Below are 13,554 nucleotides of genomic sequence, written 5' to 3' on the forward strand. Positions count from 1 at the left end.
GACTATAACCAACTTGCAGTATCCAGTGGGGTGAGTAAAACTGCTTAGTCTAGATATTGCCTACGGTTGAGAATTTAGACTGCATGCTTATCTTTTATTTTCTTTTGGTAACTACTCTGATTTTTGCATGTCACTTATAATCACTTAAAACCTATCTTTTGTAATCAATAAACTTATTCTTGTGTCTATTCTTACCACTGAGTTTGACTGAAGTGCTTGGTAAATCTGCTCAGGTTTCAAAGGCGTGTCCACTTTCCATTGATGAAGCGGTGAACCAATTAATAAACGCACATTGCTCAAGAAAGGGTCCTGAGCAGTGCAAGATGGTATATTCTGGTGGTATGAGGTTGGGAGCTGGGGGGCTTTGGCTGGTCTCTTTCTGTGTGTGATTGGTGAGTGGCTGTGGGGGCATTCATGCAATCTAGCTGGGTGTGGGGCTCCACATATGGTTGTGATGAGTGGTGACAGCACCTGGAGGGGTTTGCTGCTTGTCACCAGTAAGATATTATGAGGGACAATCCAGATTAGTGAGTTAAAGGAGCAAAGTGTTCCCACAGTCCAGGTTGCACCCCGGGGTTCCCATCACACCTCAGACTGAATACAGTTAGATCATGATCACTGGTCCTTAGGCAGCCACCAACTTCCAGTCCCGTGATTAATGCATCTTTATCCATCATAATGAAGTGCAAAATGTGATAACTTCTGTGTTAGAAAATAATCTGCAATTTTTAGAAACTCTGATGTTTTACTATCGGCTGTATGAGACCTCCAGCAGTTGTCTCTCAACATGATGTCCCCCATAAGAACAGTTTTCTCTCCAGAGTACAGAAAGGTCTTGAAAGAGTAACTCATCCTGTTCTCTGGTTTGAGTCGGTCATCTGTAACAGACCCCACCACAGTATCCCCTCCAGGGCTTTGTTAGCACATTGTCCATATGCATTTGAGTTCCTGTGGCTCTGAGTTATCAGTTTTTAAACAGGTAATGGGCTGTTTAATGTAGACTGTCAAACCCCTTTTGCCCAAGCTTTCCTTCTTGACTAGGGTAGGGGGATTTTTAACATTCCGATTGTGACAGGTTGTACCCCGGGGTGCAGTCTGGGAGCCGTTGGAACAGCTGTGCCCCCTAACAATTCAGCTGGCTTGGCCACTCTCACACTGCTCTGCTGATGACACACAGCCAGCCTCCCAGGCCCTCTTATCACCCAACATGACACCAGATGGCGCCACACACCCAACGGAGTCACTTTCATGCTTTACCTAAGCCACTCATGGACTGGCAATGGAGGCCTCAGCCAATTTCCCAGCTCCCCAGCCTTACACCTTTACTGGAGTATAAGCCCAGAATTATGCCGTCTTGCACGGCACAGGGATCTGTACGGTGCAAGCTCATTAATTAATCGGCTTTCCCCTTGATGTGGGGAGGATATGCCCCAAGCCTGTGTTAACTGAGCTGATATTTTCCAAACACTTCACTCAAAAACCCACTGGTTACCATAAAACATAAAACAAGTTTATTAACTACAGAAAGATGCATTTTAAGTGATTATAAGTTATAACAGATCAAAGCAGGTTACCTAGGAAATAAAACAAAATCGCAAACTAAGACTTATACAAACTAGATAGGGTTTGAATCAGCAATAGCTCACACTCACTGATGCTAGAAGCCGACTTACAGATTATTGAGGCCCAGGCTGCATTTGCTGTGCAGCCTGGGTTCCCCTCCCCCATTCCAAGTCCTTTGTCTTCCCAAGGTTCTTTCAGGTGTTGAGTTGTGGGGAAGTGAAGACAAGTTATGATGTCAATCCCCATCTTTTATAGATTCTTCCAGCTTGCTCGAAAGCCCGTAATATGACATGAGGTGTCCAGTCTCCATTGGCCAAACATTCTCCATTGCCTACACGCTCCCTCTGAGGAAACTTGCTTATACGGAGTTCCTGTGTTAGTGGATTCTTCCCTCGATGGGTCTTGATGACAGAAGTTAACACTGTCTGGCTACTCCATTGTTGTACCTGGAAGGCTGCTTTTGGGTGTTTCCTGCCTCACATCATACCTTAGTAACTTACACATAGCAAGGTTTCATAACTTCACATGCAATGATAACACATTCAGTTCAACGAAATATTGATGTTTAGCAGATCAAGACTTTTAGACTGATACCTCACAAGGCATGCTTTGTACAAAACATATCATAATTATATAACAGTGGTGGACTGGCATTCAACCCCCCTGCTTAGCAAGTGCAGTTCAGTTGACGGTAACCAGCACTTAATTTGTAATGAAAGAGGTGCTGGAGCTGACGCAATTAGATGCCAGAGCTCAAGTAAGTTTTTTACTTTCATAACTGATGTGGTAAACCCAGAGCTCCTGCGGCTATGAACTGCCAAGCCTAGATATGCTGGGCTCAGCCCTGATAAGCCCCAGAACAAACTAAGCACTGAGTGTGACTCCCTTCAATAAGGACAGGCTACGCACAGTTCTGCTGCCCTTTACTCATACAATAAGGATAACAACATTTTATTACCCGCGTGTTACTTTTTGCTATGACCTTTTGAGATCATGTTGAGATCAGAAGTTAAGCAGGACTGGGTAAGAGCAGTATTTGGATGGAAGCCCTGGTAAGAAGAACCTAAGGTGCTACAATCCTGATGGAAGTGGTGGTGGGTCAGCAGATGACCTTTCCTCTGAGTCTGTAAGAAGCTGAAAAATCTTTGCATTATGTTCAGAATAAGATTGTGCTTCTGAAGTTGTTGTCTCTTAAATAAGACTTAAAATGGACCAACTGTAGCTGAGTAGGAGCGTTTGCCCAAATAAAAATTTGTTGAAAACACGAAGTTTATCACAGTCTGCTTACCCTGTCGTTTCAATAGAACTAGATACTGTCCACTTCTTATCCAAAAAGGTACTGTATTGTTAAACAGTTGTGGGGTTTCAAAGGTCTTGCCTTTCAGTAGTGGGTGAAATAATTCCTATATTTGTTACTAGTTATTATTCAGATTATAGTAGTTCCTACATGCACTGAACAAGACAAAGGTCCCTTAGTTGTAGGTAGTTTACAAACACTTAGGCAGACAGAATCCCTTCCTCACAATCTAAAAATAACACAAGACCTAACAAATAAATATAACAATAAATAGGCTGGAACGGAGGAGAGAAAAGGTAATAAAGCCACTCGATAACATAGACCAATGTTGTGATAATACTTTCTATAGCATTTTGGGTTCCCTCTGGATGAAAGAAACTATGTATATTCTCTCTTCTAGTTTTCCTCAGTGTGAAAATCCCCTGTAAGGATTAGTTATCCTAGAACGTTTTATCCCATTTTTGTTTTTAAGATAATGAAATGAACTAATAGTATTTGCAAACAATCAATTCAATTTTCCTCATGCCCCAGGGGATGCTGTAAGATCTGTAAGTACATTAAGTATAGAGCTGAGCAAATGAGTGATCAAAAGATTTTAACCTCTTTTTCTCTTCATAAATTGTCTCTGAACAGCTCATGATTTTCTGAAATGTATTCATTATTCAGTCAGTAATGTCTGCAAGTGATTCTTGATTCATAGATTGTGCTGGAGTATTGTATCTGATATGGAAAAATAGAGCTGTGTTGGTTAGGTTTTATTGAGCACATAAGTCAGTTAGTGTGATGCTTTTCCCTTCAGCTCTTAGGCCTATTTTAGCTAACATATATAAAAGTCTAGTATAGACAAAGTCCACTGCCCTTAACACATGCTAAATTGGTCGAAAGAGCTGAGCCAAATATGGAATTTCTGTCCCCTGTGAAATTACAAGATTTCAAAATTTGATTTAGTCCCAAATCAAGATAAAATGTCAAAATGTTTTTATGAAACAAAATATTCCAGAATATTTCATTTCAACCATATTGAAACAGTTTGTTTCAACTTTTATGTTAATAAGTCAAAACAGTTAAGTCAAAATGAAGTGTATTGACTTAGTCTTTAGCAACAAACTGTTCTGACCATATCCAAACTTTAAGAAAATTTCAAAGCAATCATTACATTCCTGTGATATGTTTCCATTTTGTAAAATTAGCTTTTTCCGATGGAAATGGCTCCTGAAAATTTTCTATCAGTTCTAGTGGTTTGAGAACTGCTGAGTTAAAGACCAGGCTAAACTCGATCAATTTAGCATATGTGGAATTTATGCACCTTGTCTACACTAGACTTTTGAAATGTGGTAACTAATATGTGCAATCATCCCGCCTTAAATCCTCCTCCGGACAAGACCTTAGAGTCATGTGTTCTTGTAAATACTTGCAATTATGAATTTGAAATAAGTTGTCTGAAAGTATTCTCCAATATTGCTTTTTACAATTTTCTGTTTCCATTTCTTTGAATAAAATGATTCACTAAAATATTTATGGTCAGCAAACACAACAGGGATATAAACATACTAAAACAAATTTGTTAAAAAATCCATCTGAAATGAATATGCATTGAAATTGCATACAGTAGTCACCCAGTTTAGTTAGATGGGCTCAAAGCTTCTTTTCTGAAGGTGGCAATCTCTCTTAAAAATGTCAGCCCCATTCTAAATGTAGCAAACCCTTCCGCGGTGCTTTAAAGAGAGAATTAGACATTTGTGGCATTATTCTACTCTCACTTCAGGTCCGTCTTACACACTGACTTTAAGGGAGTTACCCTTGTTTTCCATTGGTGTAAGTGAGAGGAAAACTGGCTCACAAATTCTGTAATTAAGTAAATATTTTAATGCACCACTTAAGAATTTTGCTGCAGAATTAAATACATTTTCAAACACTGGATAGACAAGGGGAAAACTGCAACAGAATTAGATCAGAGTCAACAAAATCTAAACTTGGATCTGAAATCTATGATAATATTTTAGAGAGATTATTAAACATCCATAAAATTATCAGAGCATTTTACTCTTATTCATTTTGTTGGAACATCAGACTCCATAATTTGAAAAAGTTTCCTACTGTCCGGAACCATTGAGTCCTGTTCATTCCAGAGCCATGAATCAGCAGGGGATGGAAGAATACTATGCTGCCCTTCTCCATAATGAGGTGAACCCTATTCAGAGATTCCATAGTACACCTTATGAACACCACCCTAGAAACAAACAGAAACTGAATTTACTTCATGGGAGAACTAGCATCCATAAAACTGCTGCCGCATCTCAGCTTTGGAAAACTCTGCACTATTCCATTTCAGGTCTTCGTTTGATTGACACTGGAGTTGACGTTTACTAACCAGGCTGGCAGCTGAGTGGTAGATCCTATGTATTGCATGTGGTGCTTTGAACACATCCAGGGAGGAGGATGACATTATATGAAAGAGACTTTGTGCACAAGGTATTGAAAGCTCAAGAATGAAAGTAAGATTCCATATGAAAATATTCTTAAACCACATTGGATCAAAATCTCCAAACCGTCATCTCAAGGCAGGAGGAAACATTGAGTGAGCTCATTGCTCACTGCTGTTAAAGCATCTCTTAGGCCATGCTGTGAGAGTTCGCTTGGCAGAGGCACTCAAACTAGAATCCCTTTCATTAGAAAGAAGCGGGGGCTGCTGGCTGAGCATTTTCCAGGAGGGACTTTGGGCAGTAGAACAAGCTTCCCTCCATGGATCCAAAATAATCTGTTGACCCCTATATAGCAAGGAGAGCTTTGGATGGGCAACACTCCTGGGTTTTCCCTATAAATAAATAAATGAATGACTTACAGTTGGGCTTTGAGCACATAACCGGAACCAGAGCAAAAACTTTCTCTAACTCCCTGGGGCTGAGACTTAGATTCTTTAGACACACTGAATACAAACAAATTCTCAAAATAAAACAATTTAGGGACAGCCCGACTGGATCAGATCCAAGGTTCATCTAGTCCAGTATCCTGCCTCTGACAGTGACCAGAACCAGATCCTTCAGAGGAAAGCATAAGAGCTTTCTTCCCTGGACAGGAAAGGTTGGGTGACAGAGGATGGATCACATGATGACTGCCTGTTCTGTTCATTCCCTCTGGGGCACCTGGCATTGGCCACTGTTGGAAGACAGGATACTGGGCTAGATGGACCTTTGGTCTGAGCCAGTATGGCCGTTCTTATGTTTTTATGTTCTTAAGGTTTTGGCTAACAACAGTGAAGGATTTGCACAACTCATCTCCAACTTTGTTATGAATAAAAAGAAAACCAACCTCCAAAAAACAAGACCTCATTTAATTTTACATGCAGTTTCTATTCCCACTTGCAATTTTACCTGCCATTCAGGGTATTGGTGCTCTTTCAGGAAACCCTAATGTGTTCCTGGCAACGCACTCAAACAGCCATTGCTGCCATCTACGTGCTCCATGGCAGTCCAGGCGCACATGAAGCATTCTGCCGGCCTGATGGGGAAGTACTGTGAATCCTGAGGCAGGGGATGGCGAGCACTCCTAAGCAGGTCAGTCTTACCACTATATGAAAGTTTCTTACTGTTCACATCATGAACTTTTGACCAGCTCTAATATTTACACAAGTCTCAGAGATTTCAAGGCCCGAGTAGACCATTATGATCAGCTAGTTTGACCTTTTGCATAACACAGGCCATAGAATTTCATACAGTAATTCCTGCCCCAAGCCCATATATTATAGTTGAGCTACAGCATAATTTTTAGAAAGACATCCAATCTTGATCAAGTAATCATGAGGCTTCAGTTTTCCCAAAACATCCTTGCAAAAAAAAAAAAATTATTCACATGGAAAAAAAAAAAGATTGTAAACACTGAACAAGCTGTGAAGCTAATTCCAATCAGAATTTACCAAATTTGCAGAAAACTTCTTTTCACTTTCTCCCAGCTTGGCCTGTCATTATAAACATTTCATCTTTTAAAACAATTCCCCCTGAAAACAGTTTATGATTTAGATATAAAGCGTTTACTCTCCTATTTGCAAGCCTAACATTGTACCATTGCCTGATAGCCAAAAAGTAGAACATCACCAGCCTGTTTTCATTGCCCGAGCTGTACGAAATACAAAACACAAATACATAGAATAAAAAGTAAATTAGATGCTCAAATTTATTTCACTTTTAACAAACTAGCACATTAATAACATCACGCTTTACAGAAGGACATTTGCTTGATTTTCTCACCGCTGTGTGCAAAATTGCACATTTAACCAGTGCACACTATCACCAATTGGAGATTGACTTAATAAACTTAGAAAATATGGCCATTTACTTTTAACTTGATAGTGACCTTTTATACAGAACTAAAAGGCTTTTCCCCTCCTGAAACATCTCCTTACCAGAATCTGGAGGTTTATTTATCAGCATTGCATGCAGTGCCATGATCATAGAATCATAGAATCTCAGGGTTGGAAGGGACCTCAGGAGGTCATCTAGACCAACCCCCTGCTCAAAGCAGGACCAAACCCAACTAAATCATCCCAGCCAGGGCTTTGTCAATCTTGACCTTAAAAACCAAATGATGTTTGGTCCTGAGAAGCACTCAACATATTTTAGGATCTATGGGAAAAAAATGTTTTAAAAATCAGGAAGTCACTGTTGTAACATCCACTGAATCCAGTGAAAACGGATTATCTCTTATAGTATCTACTGCTTTGAAAATGGCTTAGAGATTTTAACTATAATATTTAAGCATCTTATATCAGGTTAGAGTGATGTCAGCACTAGAAGATGTTACACATTTGTTGGTAATTTTCTAAAGTTGCCCCCAAGACTTATCCTTACACATGCTTAAACTTAAACCCCCGAGGAGTGCCATTGCCTACCGTGGAATTACTTGTGAGAGTAAAATGAAGCATGGGAATAAGCATTTGCAGGGTTGGAGCCTTTGCCCATAAAGTATATACGGTCTACTAAAGCAACATCACCCATACTGTAACTAGCAACACAAGTCCAGCCTGATTACACAGAAAGGGGTAAGGAAATGCAGACAACAAGGAGAAAGTGAATGAAGTGGCAGACCAGTTTAGACTCAGGCTAGATTAATTCGAGCTCCATGGGACGGAGCTGTTTTTCGGTTGTGTATCTGTGCAGCGCCCGGTGCAGTGGAACTCTGGGGTATGATTGGAACCCTTAGGTTCCTATGGCAGTACAAATAAACAAATACAGAAATAACAATACATTCAAGGTCTCCTCCTTGAGCCTAATCCCAACAGCTGCCCATGCTCAGACACTAGCTGTGTTTTAGGGATTCCACCACTCGGCAGGCACTCACATTTCCCTTGAAGTACTCCCTGGGTTTGTCTTTACAGGCTTGTATTGGCGGGTGGGTTTTTACAGTACTACATTGGTATTTTTATTGTGTTTATTAATTGTTATTCAGTGCCCCAACCACCTCAGAAACGGGCTACTTCATCAATAAGCTTATTAACTAACCTATAACAGTGCTTTCATTCAAAGTTGCTTCCCTTCTGCATTGAAGGATTAGCCAGCAAACTCAGCATGACATGTCACTCGTATTTCTCCCTGAGATTCTTTCCATGGTCAGGTAAGACATGGCTAATATTAGTGTGACCATGTAGCTTGCTATAATTAATGTCATGTGAGTGCTTGTCTTGAAGGCTGTTTATAAACTGGGTGTAAAATTTGCTCAGGACTGTCACAGAGCAGAATGAAGCAAGAAAACCCTGGCTGGGATTTTCAAATGGGCATATGGGATTTACAGGCCCAAATCGCATTTAATTTAATTGGGAGTCAGGTGCCTAAATCCTTTATGCTCCTTTAAAAATTGCATCCTACAATACCAGCCATTCTTGGGATCTCAACTCTCCTAGTATTTACCAGAACTAAGCTGTTTTAGCAATTTACCATCCAATTAGATCAGGTCTAGTCCCACGGGTATTGTGCAGTTCCTTCAGTTGTTCCTTCAGCTGTGACTCAGATAATGCACTCGATCCCAGGAAGTACTTGTGCTGTTTCTAACCCTTCACTAGTGATGTCACTGGGGGAGCCAACTGCAGCAGCCACTGACTTTGGAATGACAATGATTTTCCTCCTTTTTCTGCGCCTGGCCCCAGACGATGTGCGGGCACATGTGTGCGATTTCTCACTCCCACAGCTTTCCCCAGCACAACAGATCTAGCTGCAAAGGGTGCTGTCGGGAGGCTCATGCTCAAATCAGAGCCCTCCACTCTTCCTTCCCTACCCACTGCAATATAGTGGGATGGATGGACCTTTCAGCACCGTTCTCCCACCACTTAGAGCTCTCCTTTAATAATGTTGTGTACTGAAGTATTTGCTGCAGGCTATTTACTTGTACTTGCTTGTTACTTACTTGCAGTATTAAAAATCCCACATTTCAGCTAGACCAATAATGAACATCAGGTGTCCAGTTACAATCCAGTTGATATGGCATTGAAGGATGAAATAAGTAAATAATGCTACCACAACAGTGCAGCATACAGCACTCGTTTATCCATTCTGCATTTCCCTATACATTCCACATCCGTTCTCTTTAGCAGTGTGAGATGACTTGCTGAGAGTGCAGAACAGCTGTAGGGTATGTCTTGACGGAAAAAAGGGTATGTTCTTCAAATGTGTTTGTTCAATCAAGTGGCTTTTCCATCACCTTATATTCTGTTAAGATGCAGGCTAACATTATAGGGTTCAAAAAAAGGACTATAAATTCATGGAGGATAGGTCCATCAGTGGCTATTAGCCAGGATGGGCAGGGATGGTTTTCAGCAGTTGGACAAAAAAAAAATTTCCTGCCAAACAAACCAATTTTCAGGTTTCCTACAAAAAGCCAGGTTTTTTTTGAGGACGGCAGACACTTAGAGAAAAAGTTGTGTTTTCTCCAAAAAGTAATTTTCCTTTGAAATGAAGCTTTGATATATTTTTTTCAATCAGCCCCAGTTAACCTGCATCCCATTCCTAGCAAGGCTTTTCAGTGGTGTTCAGCTAATTCAGTTGAGCTAATATGACTGGAAATACATATCCTCAAGATGGGGCCTTTCAGCCACAAGGCATCATCTCTCTTTTCGGAACTCCTGGTACACAGGATCCTAGGAAAGATGAGTGTTAAATAGTAGTACACATCCCCATGCACTTTGTAAACTGCACAATGTCTGCGAGTGAACTGCAGTAAAATCCAGTTAGTTACTTTGAGAACTCACATATGTGGATTCCTTTCTCTGAAAACTAATGCTTCCTAGTAACTAGTCATTTTAAACATATATGCCAACAGTTATTTGTAAAACCAAACCCCACCAGAATGTTGGGTTTTTTGACCTGAGCCAAGGACCAGTATCTGAAGCGCTCTTCATTTTCCTGGAAATTCTGAATTTTAATAACCAATTTTTCATCTAGAATGTTGTTTGATTTAGCGGTGTCCCAATCTCTCGATAACATCAGTCTATCTTGCACCTTTGTTGCAGATCTTTATAAGCTCAGTTCTGAAGGGTGGAGGAGAAGAAGAAAACACATTAAAACCATTTTAGTTTTCAGGCATTGCCACCTCACTATTTTAAAACATATTACCCCAGATTCTCTGCCTTGGCAGTTTTGTGTTGCCAGAAACAGGTGGAAAGCTGCCCTAACTGGGTAGCAAAGGATGTTCCCTGACACAGGGGACACCTCAACTGTGGTGCAGCCAGTAACTTTAGGTAGGCGTGTTGAGCATAAGAACGGCCATACTGGTCAGAGCAATGGTCCATGTAGCCCCGTATCCAGTCTTCCAACAGTGGCCAGTGCCAAGTGCTTCAGAGGGAATGAACAGGACAAGACAATTATCAAGTGATTCATCCTCTGTTGTCCTCTCCAAGCTTCTGGCAGCCAGCGGCTAGGGACACGCAGAGCATAGGGTTGCATCCCTGACCATCTTGGCTAATAGCCATTGATGGACCTGGCAAGGCAAGGTAGCATGCCAGGGACATGAGGATGTGAAAGATGTATGGCACTCACAGCACTCTGCCCTTTCCTCAGCCAGTGCGTAACTTAGAGCAGCTAAGGCCTTGGGTGGCCCAGGATTAGATGAGCAGAGGGTGGCTCAGAGACAGCTTTCTTCCCTTACTCGCAGAGCAGAGGAGAAAAGCAGGGGGCCGATAACCTGGGCCATTTGGGTGTCTCAGCTGCTTTATACAGTTCACCCTTGGCAGAGCTGAGGACCTGGCCCACTTTCTTTCTGTTATTTAATTGAAGCAATAAGTCCTTGATTACTGAGATGCTTCTGTCTTGTGACAATCCAGGACAGTCCAAATTAGTTGTGGTCTGAAAGAATCTGATTGTGTTGCTGCAGCTTATCACTGTGTACCTGAAGCGATCAATGTCTTCCTCAGAAACCAGACTCTTAACCATAATGTAACCATTTTCCTCACAAAAGCACCTCTCTTCTAGGGTCAGAAGATCATTCTCCAGGCTGCAACTGTGAGGGGAATAAAAAAATCTGCAGGGAACTCATTTAGGCAAGTGATCTGAACAGAATGGTCTCAGCAGTTAAAGGAAGAGAATGGAGTTCATTTAAATATAGACAGAATGTCAGCAGTTAATGTTACTAAATCTCCGTAACTTGATACTAGGCCCATTGGAGAATCTTCTGTGAGGTTCAGCCAAAAGAGGGATGATGCCATGGAATGGCTGAGCCTGCCTTGTGCACAGTTGGGAGAAGATTCTTGTGCAAAGTCGTTTCCTTGGGCAGATCTTGGAAGGATGATGGGCCCGTGAGTTCAGAGCTATGGACTTGCATGTTTGCAAGATTGTGTTCTAAGTGCCAGATTGTCAAAGGAGTCTAAACATGCAGGTAGCCCCTTAGTGGGATTTTCAAAAGCACCTAAGCAGGTTATGTGCCTAACTGCCATTGAGTTAGGGGATTCCTCCCTAAGTCTCCTGTTCCTTGTCCCCTAACTGCCCCCTCCTGAGACCCCTCCCACCCTAACTCCCCCCCTAGGATCCTACCCACTACCTGTCCCCTGACAGCCCCAACCCTTATCCACACCCCTGCCCCCAGACAGCCCCCTGGGACTCCCACTCCGCATCCAACTGTGTGAGAAGTTGTTGTGACCTTGTGTTAGATAAGTATGGAATGTAGACTAGAGTGTAAATAGAGGTGAGAAAAATAAGATACCAGGATGACCTATGTATAAATAAAATGCAGCTGTTGCTTATTATTGTATGTAATCAAAGGTATAAATGCTGCTGTAAATGTTTACCTGGAGAGAGACCTGCCTAGGTGGGGGAAACCCTGTGTCCTCGTGCATTCTCTCCCTCTATGCAATTGCTAGAGAATAAAGTATCTGACTTGCTGCACCCAACAAGAGTGAGAACTCTGTTTTTCTCTGACAAAATTCACCCCTAAGTGAGCCATGACTTTTCACTAGTTTAAACCTGATCTGTTTTACTTATTTAAAATGATCCCACTGCTGCGAGATGTGCACCTCTTGTCAGTGGAGACGCGTATTATTATACCATCTTCCCCTCCACCATTCCCTCCCTGCAGCTTGTTACTCCCATGCAGTGTGTGTTACAATTACATTGAGGTTGGAAGCTCTTTGGAGCAGAGACCACCTCTTCCTAGGACTTCGGCGAAGTGCCTCGTTTAGTTTGGAACCCTACAAAATAACAATGATAATGGCTGGAGACTGGAGCATTTGATAGTTCTAGGAAGCAAAATTGAGCGCAGAGGGTATAGGAAGTGCACAGAGCCAAATAACCTTCCCCAAAATAACTCACCTGAAGGGGCAAACTGTGTGGAGATAGTTTGTGGGAAAGGTGCCAGTCCCAGGGGATGATAGAGGAGCGTAGGTATTTCTTGGGCACCCACGTCACGCTCAGCACGGTACAGATTTATAGGAAGACACAGTCGCTGCCCCAAGGGCTCTATTATCTGTACAGAAAAGTCCTGTAGAATTTAATCAGCATGAAACTTATAGGATTCTATAGATATTGAATAAAGTTCAGTAAAAATTACTCCAAAACCCAATAGACGTCCTGGTTTAAACATTCTCTAGAACGGTTTTGAGTCCAGGACTTTCCCATAAGGGAGGCAGTGCCGTCCAGTGGCTAGGACATGGCTGGGAGTCAGCAGGTCTGAGCACTAACAAGCCTAACCTTGCTTTATAAAGAGCTTTGAGAGCTACAGAGAAAAAGCACCAAAAAGATGCTAGGTATTATGATTAGTAAAAAAATAAATAAACCACAGAGACACACCATCTGTGAAGCCAACGGGGTCAGTGTGTCCTCCCCACCCACCTGACACGACAGTCAGCGAGAAAATCCTCAACCCAACCTGCAGATTTAAAATACACTTTCCCCCATTCAGCACTGGACGCAGGTCCACAGCACAGACTTACAAAGGGACGACATTGCTCCGTGGGAGGGATACACAAGGACCAGAAGGGGGAGAGATTGTTGCTGAGTCCAGAGCTGCCCAGACCCGCCCCTTCTCCCCAAGCCCCCGGCCTTGCTCCGCCCATTCCCCACAAGGCCCAGCCCCCGCACTACCCCTTCTCCCCCGCCCCCATGCTCTCGCAGCCGCTTTCTCCGAGGCCCGCTCCTGCGCTGCTGCTTCCTCACAAGACCCTGACCCCTCTTGCTCCTCTCCGCCCCTGCCTCCTCACTCGCTTCCATGGCCAGTAAAAA

The 13,554-nt window shown here is 42.3% G+C and overlaps 1 pseudogene; it reads right to left on the minus strand.

The window, feature by feature from the left end:
- Positions 1 to 4,906: 4,906 nt before the first annotated feature.
- LOC123345340 lies at positions 4,907 to 13,278 on the minus strand (annotated as a pseudogene).
- Positions 13,279 to 13,554: the final 276 nt, after the last annotated feature.

Source organism: Mauremys mutica, chromosome 1, assembly GCF_020497125.1.
Source record: "Mauremys mutica isolate MM-2020 ecotype Southern chromosome 1, ASM2049712v1, whole genome shotgun sequence".
NCBI classification, from domain to species: domain Eukaryota; kingdom Metazoa; phylum Chordata; order Testudines; family Geoemydidae; genus Mauremys; species Mauremys mutica.